We start from the raw sequence: 15,997 nt of genomic DNA, 5'->3' as shown, positions 1-15,997 counted from the left end.
TAGTACAGTATACAGTGCAGAGGTATATTTGTAGGTCTGCTTGTTACTGTACATTCACTGCCTTAAAGCGGTTATTAACCTTTTTGAAGCATGAAATAGTTATCTTAGTGGATACTTTCTTAACAATAGGTAACCTGAGAAGCCTTTGCAAGTGATCTGTTCCCAAGAAGTGTTTGCTGTCACTGAAGTTCCTTGTACGAAACATAAGAGGGCACCAAACCCCTGCCAGTGCTTGGCGTACTCGGTGTAGCAATATACTGGCAAATGGGAACAGCTGGTAATTTCTGTACAGTTGGAGTAAGTCAACAAAGAGAATGAATTATTCCAGACTTCCTTTCTGTTTTCAAACTAAACATAAGCAGGTAATTGTATTGTAGGCATTTTGGTTTATTACTACTGGATATATGCCCATCTTTTATTTATTTCCATTGTTTTTACTAGGAAAAAAAAAATCAGTAAATCAGTGTCCAGAGACAACTGGGTGTGGTGAATTGGTTCTTCTAGTCTTTGTGTTATCGATTCCAATGGAATTACTCCTGATATCTTGCTTTGGAAACATAACAATTTTTAATAGTATAACTGTATTAGCATAATTATACCAAGAGAGCAATGCCAATGTATTTCCCTACAGAGGTGATCCTGAGTGAGATTAGAGCTAAACTTACTGGGTCTCATTCACCAATTTTATCCTACCCTTCCTTTCTTGGCGTTTTTTTAAAAATCTAGCTCCAATTTTGTATTATTAGTTTATTCTACTTTGGAATTGCATCTGCAAAAATTTGCCAGCAGTTGCCATAAAAATATTTTGAATGTGGAATTTTCTTCAGGTAAGTGATTCAAAATATTTGAGTCTTTCAGTGTTCATAAAGCATCAAAGTCATGTTGCTTATGTGCAATTTTGAAGTACGAGCATATTAATATATGCACACAGGATGTTACTGCATTAAAGCCAAAGCAAAATTGATAGAAATGAGGTACTGAATAAGCTTTATCATAAAATTATGTTTTGATGCTGAGGAAACCAAATATAATTGTGTAACTGGATCTGCAAAACAGAAGTAAAAACTTTACCCACTTACATTGGGAATAAGCCTATTAATTCTGTCTGAGCTATGATGGGATCTTTTACAAACAAATTAAGACTTAAGAAATCTCTTGAATAACTAAGGTCTATATTTTTTAATCCTTCCTGGTAGTCAATAAATATCATTATAAAGGGAAGACTTTACATTTAGTCTGGATTCATTTGTCTTCAGCCTCATGTTTTCTGTTTTCACGTAGCTTAGAGACTGACTATGGATTTATTTTTTTTCTTCTTATCCCCCATGGAGTCATCTACAGATGATGACTGAGTCATCTCTTGCTCTGCATCTTGTTTAAACTATAGATCGGAAAACTTGACTTGCAGTGGAAAACTGGTGAGACTTTAATTTTGAAATGTTTTCATAGCACTTTTTATTAAAAACAAGCAAATCCAAAAGAGTATTTACTGTGATAGGAAGTCTGGATACTGGAACTGCCAGCACTAAACCTATCTGCTGTACAGGACTAATACTATTTCCCTTTGATTTGATGTGTCTGAACTTGTTTCTTCTACTAGCTTTCAGTACAGTACTGTCTGACAGTTGTCAAAGAATTTGGGTGACTAGGTAGTCAAGGTTCCCTTCTGGAAGAATAAACTACAAAAAATACCACATTTTTAGTCGGTGGTTGCTGTTGAAGTCCTTAGCAAATTTTCGATGCTGTTAACATTTTTTTGACAGGGTCTTAATCAGAAGATCTGGCTGAAATTGAAGTGTCAGAAAATGAGTTATTGAAACAAACTGGTAAGTTGCTAGCAGTTGTTAATTTCATTAAGGTCATTCATTATTTTCAGAAGATTTCTGAAATACTAATTTATACTTAGAACTGCTTTAGTACCAGAAAGAAGAAAAAATAGCAAATATGGCTTAAAAAAAGAAAAAACAACAAAAAAAAAAACAACAAAAAAAAAAAAAAAAAAACAAAACCCACACCTGTGTGAGAGGATTCTGTAGAGATCCAACAGAATTAATGGTTGTATCTTGCCAATTGACATAAACCATAATGAAAAAGTAGATGTATTGGATACACAACCATGAAATCTATTACAAGTCTTTGGGAGAATCTCTGAGCATGTATGTCAGGATCCCCTGGCTAATAAAGTTTGCTTAAATTTTCAAAAGGCTTTCAGCAACATCTCTTGCCAAGTGTCCATAAAGAAATGGTGTGGCATAAGAAAGAAGGAATAATTATGGAAGACTAATTAAAAGATTGGTAAATGAAGTATACTAACAACTAGTTCTGTGCTACTCAATATATTGATAAATTACCTGTAAATGGAAAGTTAGGGACAGAATTTACTGATAGTACTGACCTACCCTTTGCAAAGATTTGAGAAGGTTATAATGAGGTGGAATGCCTGGGCAATAAAATGGCAAAAGGAATATAACATTGATAAATATAAAATTAGGTACAATTAGTAAAAAGAAGTCTAATTTTATATAAACACTTTGATATACATTGCCATATAGGAAGTTATCCAGACTCATAAAAGCTGAAAATATCAGCTTCCAAGCTCAGCAGCAGTCAGGAAACAAAGAGAATAATGGGTGGTACTGGGAAAGGATGAAATAATCACAACAGACAGCATTGTAATGTATGTGAACTCCTGGTGTATGCTAATTTTGAATACTGCTTGCAATCCTGGCTCTTCCTTCCCCCCTTCTAGTCTCACAAAGGCTACAGTGGAACTACAAATAGTAAAGGGGGAGAAGAGTCTGTTAAAAATCCTTGACTATATCCAGCTACCGAGTTCAGTAACATCACTGTTTCATCATTCAAGGCATCTGCATCAACATGCCTTTTCCTTATAGCTGCTTCTCTGAACTAGTTTGGCTTCGGGACTCAGTGAGGGCGTACTGTCTGCTGGCATGCAAAGGTGGGGTGGAGAATAAAGATGGGCAGAGATGTGGGATCTATTATAGAGGAGAAGTTAGCTTGAAAGCAAGGTTAAGAGTTTGCAACTATCCTAAGGTTTTAGTATTGAAGATACCTTTTAAAGACAACGTAGAGTTACAAAGCCTAGTTCATTGGTCTTACCAAAACCAAAAAGTTTTAGCAAAGGAGGCCAGAGTTGCCCTTACTTCAGTCTAGTCAGCTTTGATGTTCTCCTCAGGGGGCATGCCTTGGCTGCCGTTGTCCCAAAGATGAAAAGCGCTATACTCTCTGCATCAGTTAACAAAATTGCAAGAAATGTTACATTTTTCTGTAACACATCATCACCCTTGCTCTGACAGAAACATGAGGGAGCACAAGTGTAGGCTAACTTTTGTACAAAGATCGGAGCACTTGAAAAATCTTGGAATTAAAATGAAGGTGCTCTTTCAAATGTTTTAATAATTTCCAGCCAAGACATGATTCTGATGGTTGCGCTGGTTCATTCTTATGTGCATAGGTGTAGCTGGAACCAGCAGGCAGAAAATGACTGTTAGCTCCTAAACGGGGCCCTCCTTGTACATCCCAGCTGCAGCATTCATAGGCTCTGCAGGCAAATACCCATATCCATCTCTAGAGGGATGCTGCAAAAGAGAAAGGAAAGAAGATTTCATATTACCGGCATGTGCTTCAACACGTGTATAAATCCTCTAGAGGAAATGTGTCTTTAATCAGTTAAGGAGGAGACCTGGAGGTTAGGAGGAGGACAGGAGAGTGATTCCACCTAGCATATTCCACACTGCAACAAGGCTTGCCACATCCTACTTAATGCCTAGTCTAATTTCAGAGCTTTTAGGAATGAAAACCGTAGAAAATTGTTATATGAGTGGGAGATTATTCTATAACTAAGGGTTGCCATAATATGCCTCCAGGGTGTTGCCTTATTGGGGCTTTGTGGTGGATAATGCTACCAGGCACAATCAGGAGAAAAACTTTGGATCACCTGTAAGCGAGATAATGAGCTGGAAGAATTAAAAATTTCTGGGATAACTTTCAAGGTGTCACCTTTCAATTAATTTGAAAATGCTGACCTCTATTCTTACAGGGATGCATGGAGCAGCACATATTCATTAAGCCCAATATCTTTGTAGTAAGTTTTCTTCTTCTCATAGACCATTGAGTCAGGAGGAAACAGGTCACAGCCAATAATTTTCAAACACCTTTTATTTATTTAGCTGTTGCTATTAATAGAGTCAGGCTGTTGTTAACAGCAGATTTCATAATGCCTCTACCTCCCTGCTCCAAGCACTCAGGCACATGGCTGCACTGTTAGAGCACCATTTGGGAGGTCCTCCACAGCTCTCCCAGGAGCAGAGGGTCACCCTGGTGCATCAGTGATGAGGAAGCCTCTTGGGGGGTCCAAGTGATTCATGTGATGTCTACAGACCTGGCAGTCTCTGTACACACACTGCAGCCATCAATACGCTGGAAGTGGCCAGATTATGTGGCCAGTGCTTCCAGTACACATGGCCAGCTGGCCCTGGCCCTAGCCCATCCATGTGGATCTACTTCCAGAACTCAGCTGCAGAGAACTGCCATACACTGCCTCCAGCATGGACTCACCTTCCTTCTGGCCTACTGCCTTCTGGTTACTGTTATTTCTATCCCCATACATTTTTTAGCAATGCACAAGTCTTCATCCCTGCACACAGGTCCCTACACAGCAGTGCACAGGAGAGAAGGATGGATTGCAAATTGGAAAACCCTGACAATACTGGAGTGGCTTATGTTAAATTCTCTTTTGTTACCCAAGTGTTTCAAAGAAAGACACAGCTTATCTGCAATGGCAGACTTGCTGGCAGTCTTGGAGAGGCCACCTCTACAGCAAAGCCAGCCACCAGCCTGTCCTTGGAAGGCTGCCAGGTGCTGAGACCCATGCAGCTCTGCAGAGCAGTCGTGTAAAGTCTGATGCATCATGTTGTTGCTCCCAGTGCCCTTCCTGTTCTGCACAGAACCCAAGGGCCCTTCAGTCATGATGGCAGCTCTCTGAGCATCACCTTGCTCTTCCAACAGAGGAAGCAATCACACACTGTTGTAGAACCCTTAATGATCTGCAGACGCAAGCACAGCAACATTTGCAAGGAAAAAGATAGTCCTTCTTAGCCCAGTTGTGGCAGATTAAAATGGGAGACCAGCTTCTGGGTATGCAAGACCATATAATTCTTTTAAACAACTATCTCTCTAGGTATAATAAAGGATATCACCTCCCACTGCAAATCCCGACTCGCTTAAGAAACAGAAGTCATATAACAAATTTAAGATTGTGTTTAGGAGATGCAATATATGCATCTATAGAGATAAATATATCAGGAGAGGTGTATGTGGCAGATGCAGTATATAGAATCTAACATTCATATGTATGTATGTTATTTTAATTTAGTTTTAATTGATCGAGTGTGATCACAAGCATGCTGGGAGAGAAGACTGGTAACAAATGCTTCTATAATGAAACTGCCTAAGCCACCCAACATCAGCAGCAGTTCCCTGCTGTGTTTGGAGTGTATATGCATGCAGCAGAGACAGCCCTTGCCCTGGAAGCTATAGCCAGGGAAAGGTGTTGGGGTAAAAGAAAAGCAATATAGAATTCAGAAAGACATATAAGCCAATCTGAAGCATTAATGCTTTCAAAAGGAGGTCTTGTTTTTGTGGGAGGGATCCTTTAGATCAGTTCAGGTGTCCCAAGAAATGCCACTGCACCAATCTAACTCGCTGTGTTAATTCCACTGTATTGAGTTTTAATGGATTTTATGACATCCTCAGTTCTCACTGTTCTGCTAGGGGGAAATTTCATCTGGGCTAGGAAAGGAATAATAGCTGCTTGACCCAAAATCTTCATCAGAGAAGAAAGATTTGCAGCCTGATCTAAAAATCTCAAATCCCATAATTATTTCAAAAGGAAAAAACAGTGCTTGGCACTATACAATACATGAGATAAAAGCTTGTGCCTTGCCAAGAGAGCTTGACATAAGCACGTGACAAATAATAGAAACAGTGGAAAAATTAAGAGAGAGGAAATTCCAAGCAGCTTCTGAAAAGTTTTATTAGAAATATACACATTAGCCTGTGGAAGAATTTGTTTTTCACTACAATTTGGTTAAAAATGAATCCAAGTATATAAAGCATTCAGAATTATGTAGTCCACAGTGGCATTTAATGAAAGTATGAGTCAATGAGACAGGCTGGAAACATATCCTTTTTCTTAGACAAAGCTTTATGCAAGCCTAGTCAAATTAAATGTGATTACCGGTGCATATATTTGAAGAGCTAACACCAGGATAGAGCTACCCCTGGGATAGTGATTTCAAATCTGAAGTGTAGATCAGGTTTCAAATCAGGAATGGTAATTGGTGATATTTAAATAAACACCAGCAGGCCAAGTAGCCAGTAATCCCACTGCTCATCCCTCACTAGCCCATGCCTCCTCAGCAGGGTGAGTGGCAAAACTGGGTACATCCTCTGAAGTGTAATAACAAATGGAATGAATCCTGAGCGGCTGGGTGTTCAAAATGCAAATGCTGCTGGTTTTTTAAGTTCAGTGGAGAATATATTAGCCTTTTATAAAGAGAATCAGACCCAATGGGGGCAGGATGAAGGGTAAAATTGAAGCAACACTGGTAAACCAGAAACTGTGGGATTGGGTTGCTTCATTCTTGTTATGGGCTAAGACTGTTTAGCTGCTACAGTTGGCTTAATTACCTGGCCTTAGTTTTTTACCTGGAGCCTTGTGTTGGCCCCTTACTTTTTTTCTCCAGTCACTCCACAAAGGAAACTAATGAAGGAAAAGGGGAAGCTGGCTGCTGCTCCTCCACCTGCACAGGTGCCTCTGCACAGCCTGGAGTTCACCAGGTGCCCAACACGGGTGGCTTTTGCTGTGGAGCAGCCCCACTCACCCATGGACCACCCTAAGGGGATAGATGGGGAGAGGGAATAGCACTGACCCTGAAGAACTTCTCCCAGTGTTTTTGCAAAAATCTTATTTGGGCAGCAGTCTTCAGACCCAAGACTCTGGTGTCCTGTTCCTCTTCTTCAATAAGGCTGCTGAAGAAACTTCCAGGGACAAAGGTGGGCTTGTCAAAATACCAGCTCTATGATAGGTAAAGTCAATTGTGTCACGAAGCTGAAACTTTTCAACATTTGCCTTTATTAGGTGCTGGTTTTGCTTGCTTTTGGCCTCCAAAGTTGGACTCTGCAGGTTGAAATCATTCATCCAATGGATTTGCTTTATCTTCTGCTGAAATCAATGACTTCTAAGAAAGTATGTTGTTTTCCATTTATTTAGAAGAATTATAAAGCATGGAGAAGCTCTAATGCCTTCCTACTAAATATGGCTTTAAATTCAGCAAAGGGCATGTTGTCTGCATGAGGTAATTTCCACTTGTTATTCCTGTGGAAAATATGTGGATGTTTGGCTGTGCAGTGAGCCTGGAGATATTCAAGGAGTGAGGAGCTGAAGGAGGAGCATCCAGCAGAGGACACTGGATAAGACAGGAGCCATAGGGAGAAATTAAGTTGGGGATCATGTTATTGAAGATTGTAGCCATCATGCATGTGGGGAAAGGACAGATTTAGGGTAACACAAGCAGCATTAATTCTGACAGTTCCTAGGCTTTTGTGTGCTTGAGTTAGTAGACTTAATAAGGTTTTTAATGTGTGTATGTGCATGTAAAGTAATGTTTCTGAGATTGTCCCTGGAACCTGGTAAATCCTTTCACAATTCACAGTACCTTGGCACAAAATATCACTCAATGAAAATAACAGTTGTGCAAAGTGAACCCTCAGGCATAGCTGAGGAGCTTGTAAAATTAAAGTGCAAAGTGGGGGTTTGGTGTTACAGAGAAAGAAAACAATCCTGTCGCCAGACCTAGGCTTCTTCTTTGGATCTTATTCTCTTTTTACAGTTATAGCTATGTTTGATGATGTTTCCAGTGTATGTGCTTAAGTAAAGGGGAGAACACTGTTCACTTGAAGTCTCACAAACCTACAATAAAACATTCTTCCTGGTTTATCAGTTACTTGCTTTTGTTACTTCTCTAATCAACTCTATCTTTTGCTCCTTCTTAGCTTTAAAGTTCCTTTTTCTCACCTTGGCTGTACACAGATACACATACAGAACAAACCAGTGTCCCTTCTTACAATGTCAGTTTCAAAAAATAGCTTTTAATGAAAGAAGATTCCAGTCTTTTGTAAACAGAAGTAGTAATTTGAGCCACAACAAGAAGTATTAAACAAGTAATTTCTTCTACTGAGCTGTAATAGTTGTTTTCCTCTCTATACATCTTCTAATGACTATTATTGCTTATATAGCTTTAATGGGTTTTAATGTGCTTAAGATGTTTCTCCAGAGTATTTTCCTAGATTCTGGTGAGCAGAGATACTTTATAGTTGGTTCTTTTGTCTTCTTAGCATCTTAGTACTTTATCGGTTAAGATTTTATGAGTAGTTCTATCTTGCTAAAATTTGCAAATCCCTTTTAATTTAAAGGAGAACAATTTGATGGTAGTGTCTGCTGGATTCAGTTAAAATAAATCAAAACACACTCAGTGTAGCTGAAATTGTCTTGAAAGCAGAAAGGCAGTTGCAGTGTAAATCTGTGGGGGTGGAGGTGATGAATTATACCGTGAAAGAAAATGAAAACCAGATGGCACTTGCCAAAGAGCAACACAGTGCGATTATGCATAGTGGAAGCACAACCACACAGCATGTATACAAACCTGTTACCTAGATCTTCACCAGACTGCTGAGTGGAGTGAAGTTTAAGTTTTGCTGAGATTTCTGGTGCATGAGGGTTTTGTGAAATGAAGACAAAGCAGCAGCTTGGGCTTAATGAGCCCAGGGTAGAGATGAGATGATGGATAGGCAGTTTGCCAGGAGCTCCCCAGCACAAATTACTTTGCCCAGAACTGCTACAGGGTTTGGAGCCCCTATCAGCACTTGCAGCCAGGGATAAAATTAACACTAACAGCTACAGCAGAAATAGGATTGCATCACAAAATCATGAGGTTGGAAGGGACCTTAAAGATAATCCAGTTCCAACCCCCTGCCATGGGCAGAGACACCTGTCACAAGACCAGGCTGCTCAAAGCCCTGTTGAACCTGGCCTTGAACACTACCAGGGATGGAGCATCCACAGCTCCTCTGGAAACCTGTTCCAGTGCCTCACCATCTTCACGGTAAAGAACTTCTGCGTTATACCTAATCTAAATCTCCCCTCTTTCAGTTAAAAGCCATTACTCTTGTCCTATCCCTACATGTCCTTGTAAAAAGTCCCTCTCCACATTTCTTGTAGACTCCCTTAGGTACTGGAAGCTGCTCTAAGGGTCTCCCTGGAGCCTTCTCTTCTCCAGGCTGAATGAGCCCAACTCTCTCAGCTTGTCTTTTTAGGAGAGGTGCTCCAGCCCTCTGATCATATTCATGCCCCTCCTTTGGACTCACTGTGCAAATATACCACCCTTTTTTTCCTTGTTGCCAGTATGAGCCCATTTACTAGAACCATAGCAATCACAGGCAGGTACAACCTGGTGATGAGGGACTGACATCGGAGCTAGGTTGGCTGTGCTGCTCCAGAGCATCTCCAGTTTACAGTCTGGGGCCTGAAGTTGTAAGTGAACAGAGCTTTTGCACAGTGAGTTATTGCTTATTAAATGTTGTTGTTTGAATTTCCTTGCAACTTTAAAATAGATTTTCCAATCAACAGATGAATCATTCCCCTAATCCTCTTTGTTTTGCCAACAGGCAAGTAAAAAGAACCAGCTGATATAGTTTGGCATATTGCCATTTTATGATTCAATTTACGATCATAATTGTTTGTTGTTCTGCTTTGTTTCTGTGAAATTCATGGATTACAATAATTATTTTGCATATTGTATCTCTCTTTTAGTCTAGAAAGGTATTTGGAGCAGTTTTCCTGCAAGTGAACCGCAGCAGGGGTATGCCATTTTTATTTAGAGATATGTAGGTTAATCTTTATTATCAACATCTGATATTAGCAACATTAAAAAGGAAAATCAATTCCCAAGAATTTTTTTTCTGGGCTCTTTTCCATCAGCTAAAAGATCATGGCACTGCAGAGTTAAAACCTCATCATCTCTACATGACTATTCTTGCTGGGCTTGTTCCAGTTAAAATGTCTTGTGAGACGGTCATATGAGTTCTTTATGACTGAATTAAGGAATTTATAGAAGATATGTCTCCTCTGGCTGGAATTTCCCACCTTGCAGCCCAGATGCAGTAACTGGCAGCATGTCTGGTGCAAAGGAAAGTACAAATCAAAACAAGAGAGGCCAACACATCATGTAGGTCTACATTTGTAGGGGTTCTGCCATGCTGTGGCCCTGCAAGGTGCTCAAGTTGAGAAAGTTTGGTCCATTCACATTGCAAAACAGACCCATCCTTTAACTCAGCTGAATAATCACAGAATCAACTAGGTTGGAAAAGACCTTTAAGATCATCAATTCCAACTGTTACCCCTGTTCTACCAAGTCCACCACTAAACCGTATCACTGGGGACCTCATTTACATGGTTTTGAACACTTCCAGGGACGGTAATTCCACCACTTCCTTGGGCAGCCTGTTCCAATGCCAGATCACCCTCTCTGTGAAGATATTTTTCCTAATATCCAATCTAAACATCCCCTGGTGTAGCTTGAGGCCATTGCATCTTGTCCCATCACTTGTTACTGAGAAGAGACCAGCCACCTCCTTGCTCCATCCTCCTTTCAAGTAGTTGTCTGTTGCATGTCGCAACATAGAAAGCCTCTCCACGGCAAGAGCTTTCAGATGAGATCTCTCATTGCACCACCTTGTGCAGGTGAGGGTCTAATAGATCTGTTAGCTACTTTCCCTGTGAGCCCCTCCTGCCAGAGGTAGCTAGGGGCAGGACGGCATCGTGCCTCTGCCCGTGAGCTGGTTCTGACCTGGGATGTGCAGTTTCTGGCACAAATGAGCAGAAAGGGAGTGACACATGTCACATCCAGCATTGCACACACTCACTGCCAGGAAGCAGACATTCCCATTAGATGCTGTTAGCTTAATCCAAAAACAAACAAAAAAGAAAATTATATATCTAGATACATCTGGCAGGGAAGGAATCTTATGTCTTTCAAAACAAAGTGCCTCCTGGGACTTTTCCTGGGGAGCAAAATGGATGCCCTACCTCAAGGTCCCATCCAGAATTATGGTTTCATCTTACACAAAACACCCTACTTTTTTGTTTTGGCAGAATACTTGAAAAATAATACTGCAGCACAATCGTGGAAATTCCTCTCTTTTTAATAGGATTTTCTGCCTCACTAATAAATAAATTGTCTTTCAAGTGAAAGCTGCCTCTGATTCTGTTCTCCCCTGGATTCCAGCCCAGTTAGGAGAGAAGGAAACTCCAGAGAAATTTTGCTGTCTCTGACAATGATCAATGCTGTTGAGTGGTGGGTAATAGCAATCTATCTCATTATTTATTTATTTATTGATTTGCCATCATTAATCTCTATTACGTTGCTGTCTGCTGTCTCTCCCTACTGGTTTAAAAGGAATGTTACAATTTTCCTTTTTTTCTTTTATCTCCTAGTACTTTTGCCATCTACCTCTTTTGTTGTTTTTCTTGACATTGTTGTTGTCTCCTGTCTTCTAGCCCTGGGAACAGCCTTCTTCCATCCACATCCCTTATCTGTTTTAGAGTTACATCTTGCAGTCCTTTTTCCCTAGAGGTGGGTGAATGAGTAGAAAAATGTGTCTAGCAATAAATTACTTAATCAGCACTGCTTTAGACAACCAAAGTTTCTTCTTACTGGTCACAATCTCTACAGGTCATTGCGCTATGTAGACACAAGCTCCTCAGATCAACAATTACACATTCTGATTTATCTGTGAGGCAACCATCACTGCAGCGGCTCTTCTGAACATAGATGATAATTCACTTCTGCCACTGCCTTTTGCTGTGCTAATATGAAAATGCAGTGATGATTTTGTTTGTTTGTTTTCTGTAAGGAGATTGATGCTAAATTTCTCCCTGCAAATCCAATAGGATCATTGCTGTTTAAGATAATTGCATAGCTTAGCATAGTTGTAAAACTGCAGTTGATTCTGGCACTGGAGCTTGCCTTTGATGTGCCTCAGGTTCATCTCCTAAAATTGAGTGCCAGTTTGTTCAACGATCCATCATTTATTTATTTATTTAAGTTTAAAATTATCACGATCAGTTTCTAGGGCTTTATGGACCTGCCGTAATAAATTATGCAAAAATACCATTAAGTTAAACCTCAGCAGTTCAGCCAGCCAGCTATCTGCTTCCACTGTCAGCTGGAATGCATGTCTCTACCTCCTCTGTAAACCCTCTCACATAAATGTCTTTTGCAGTGTGCTTGGAAAATCAGCAAATTTGATGTCTTCCAAACAAGAAGAGGAACAATTTCCAGACCCATCAAATGTAACACATTGGAAGTGCTGTGTTTTTCCCAGTTTCTAGGTCCTAGTGTTTCTTAAGATGCCATTTCTTGGTATTTCAGGCCCAGTCTAGAGAGGACCTTAGCACGCACACAGAACTGACAGTGTAAGAGGAGATGGCGCTGCAAATGCAAATTAATGAATATGGAGAACAAGTAACATTGCAAGGGATGACGACAGGTACATTCTCGCTGCTTTCCCAGGCAAACACCATGAACTCCAAGCAGGCACTGAAGCACTGAACACACCTGCTGAAACACCAATATTTTATACTCTGTATCAGGTTTGCATGACTCTACCTGCTAACTTTTCATTATATTTTCTCTCCCCTGCACAGCTGAGGAGGGGAGTGATAGAGTGGCTTGGTGGACACCTGGTATCCAGCCAAGGGCAAACCAGCACATACTCCCAAATGTTCTGCCTGGATTTCAGCTGTTAAGTTGCCTGAGGTGTGTTAGCAGCATCTAACCCTGAGGTACTCATCATGTGGATCATATTGTCAGTTTTTGTGCTCAGGACAGAAGGCTGTATGCGCCTAATGAGACACATATGGTGAAAACTGGCTAAAGAGGATGCTAGCAAAGGAAGAACAAAGTTATAAATAAAGCAAACTTAAAACCCAGTGAAATTATTTAAACTATTGCTTCCTCTGTAGAAGCTCTAAACTCCTGCTTTGTCCCTTAAACCCCATGTCCTCAGTACCTCCTAAATAACTTCCCAGTATCCTATTTCTTTCTACTCTTGACAGAGCTGTGACAAAAGGGTCAACTGTCACAAAATGACCTATGCTCCTACTATTAAAATCCTTTACACTCCAAAATGTGTGGCTATGTCCAGTCTGCCTATTGGCACTGCTCTTTGATGTGTAATAACTCTTGTGCTCATGAATCATCTAGAAAAGTGCTTTTGGGCATGGGCTAAAACTATGCCAAGGACTATCTGCAAAAACTCAGCACCATTCAGGGAGTTTCAGTTGCACGAAGCACCTTCTGCAGTCAAGAGAGAGCAACAGATCATGTCCTGCCAAGGATGCTGCCTATCCAAAGAAGCTCTTGACTCATAGATTTCAAGCTCTGTGGCTGAATCTGGGCTTGCTGCCACCTGCATCTTTGGTCACTTCAATGGCTGTGCCTTGGGATGGATTCTAAGAAGAGCCCAGGCAGACTATGGGCCCAGAACTAAATGGGAATAAATCACCTTTCTGAAACCTGATTCCTAAGCACTAAAAAGAGAGGGATAATGGAAACTTGACTGAATGAAGGCTTGACTTTGGCTAGATCTCTAAATCCCATTTTTTCCAGATCTGATCTCTAGATCTTACAATACCAAGTAGAGCCAAATACAAGCACTTTCAAATATAAAGGAGTTATACTCTCTTTGAAAAGCATCAAGGCCACATAACAAATGGGAAGAACTGTGGAGGTCTGTTGTTCATTGTTTTGCTAAAGAAGCAGCCTCACAGGAATGCTAAACACCCTGTGAACAATACTGTGTAATCTTGGAAGGTTGCTTACACTCTTCAGTATTTTCTGAATGAAAGACTCCTTAGAATGGGGAGAAGTAAAAGGCTGTAGACTGTTTCTATGTATTCAAAATAAGAGATTTCAAAATCAGAAGCAATATTAGGGTCATCTGTTAGACATCCTGTTAACTGTGGCTGTATATTGCCATTTCTAACGTGGCTTTGCTGAAACCTCTGAAATAACTCAGCAAGAGCACTAAAAGATTATTCAGGGATCAGCAAGCACAATCCAGAGAACCAAAGTGGAAGAGTCTGTAACTAGTTTTGGTGAAATTACCAGCATACCTAATTAAATCACATGTATACATGCTGTATGTTTCAGCAAAGTGGCATTTAAGCTGCTTTTCGTCTTGAAAGACAGCAACTGCTCCATCTTTCCCACAGGTGAATATGGTTTAGATATGTTCATAGGTAAAATAGACACAGCATCTGCAGGTTTAATTAAATGTTTGCCTAATCACATAAAAAGTGATATATTTTCATAACATCTGGCAGTTTAACCATTTACTAGTCATCCTATAATTAGCATGCTGTTGAATTTAAAAGAAAACTGTTCTAATGTAGTGCCAGATGGTCCTTCTAGCCAACAAGGGGAATGACAATTTCTGCCATGTTTACTTCAAGGGTAGAACAGTCAAAGATCCTTCTTAGAGCACAACACTGATGATGTAAGAGGTCACATTGCTGTCCTCAGAAAGCAATGGCTTTGAATGTAGCTATATGGAGTATAATTTATTAACTTCCATGGAAAGTTTTGCTTGGCTTTCCTTGTCCATTTCTCCTGTTTTGTAAAGACGTTAGCTTGCTATGTTTGCAGAAGAGCTTTCTATAAGTCAGTGCTAGCATCCCAAGGTCCTGTGGGATATGAGGAGGTGGGAAAAATAAAAGTAGATATTAGAAAGGTCTTCTTTGCAGCGAGGTCTGGGAGTTGACCCCTGACCATTTCAGTGGAGTCTTAAATTAGCCCAAACACTACACAAGTGACTCTTTGCTACAGCTCCATTCATCAGAGAAATTAAATTTTACAAAAAAAAAACTAGTGAAATGGCAAGGACACTAAAATGAGGAATATCCATGAAGAAAATTAAAAGACAGAGATGTTTTTGCTGTTGATAAATGAAGACAATTTTTAGTAGCCATTGGAGAATTTCAGTAAGTTTCAGCATTGTTCTGGAGTTTAGTGGAAAAATAGTGGAATAACAGATTTTAATGGAATTAGTAGTCAGACTATAACAATCTCATTATCAAAGGTCGTGTTGTAACTAAGAACTTCTGGGAGAAGATATCATGCATGACAGATAAATCTCAGTGGTTCTTTCATTTTGAAGCTGGATGCAGCCTGGTAGGCCAAAGACTCCTTCAAAACAGGTATCGATCATATTCCAGCTGAGCTCCAACTATCGTTTTGAACACTAAAACTTGCTGACTGGTTTTCATTCAGACTATCTCTGTGCAATTCATTTCTCTTAAATAATAAAAATTTGATTCATCCATCCATCTATGCTGTCAAAATGTCAGTGTAGGATCTTCTAGAACTTTTTCCAGTAGGTATTCTAGAACCACTTCTTCCAAGCTCAGGATCAGAGTGTCCCAATGAGTAGGAAGTCAAGTAGGGGAGCCAGGAGACCAGCATGGTTAAACAAGGAACTGCTGGGCAAAGTCATATGGAAAAAGAGAATCTATGGATTATGGAAGGAGGGGCTGGCCACTTGGGAGGAATATAGGACAGCTGTTAGAGGATGTAGGGAAGCAATTAGGACAGCTAAGGCCTCCTTGGAACTTAATCTTGCAAGTCGGGTCAAGGACAATAGAAAGGGCTTCTTCAAATACATAGGGAATAAAACTAACACAAGAAGCAGTATAGGCCCACTGCCGAATGAGGTGGGTGCCCTGGAGACAGAGGATATAAAGAAGGCAGAGGTGTTGAATGCCTTCTTTGCCTCTGTCTTTACTCCTGCAGACTCTCCCCGGGGGACCCAGATTCCTGTAGCCCCAGAAGTCAGGATAAAGGAGGAGTTTGCTTTG

The sequence above is a fragment of the Pezoporus occidentalis genome, unplaced genomic scaffold (genome assembly GCF_034315485.1).
Source record: "Pezoporus occidentalis ecotype Australia unplaced genomic scaffold, CSIRO_AGI_Poc_V1 ctg18, whole genome shotgun sequence".
Lineage (NCBI taxonomy): Eukaryota > Metazoa > Chordata > Aves > Psittaciformes > Psittacidae > Pezoporus > Pezoporus occidentalis.
Note: the sequence above shows the minus strand (reverse complement) of the source record.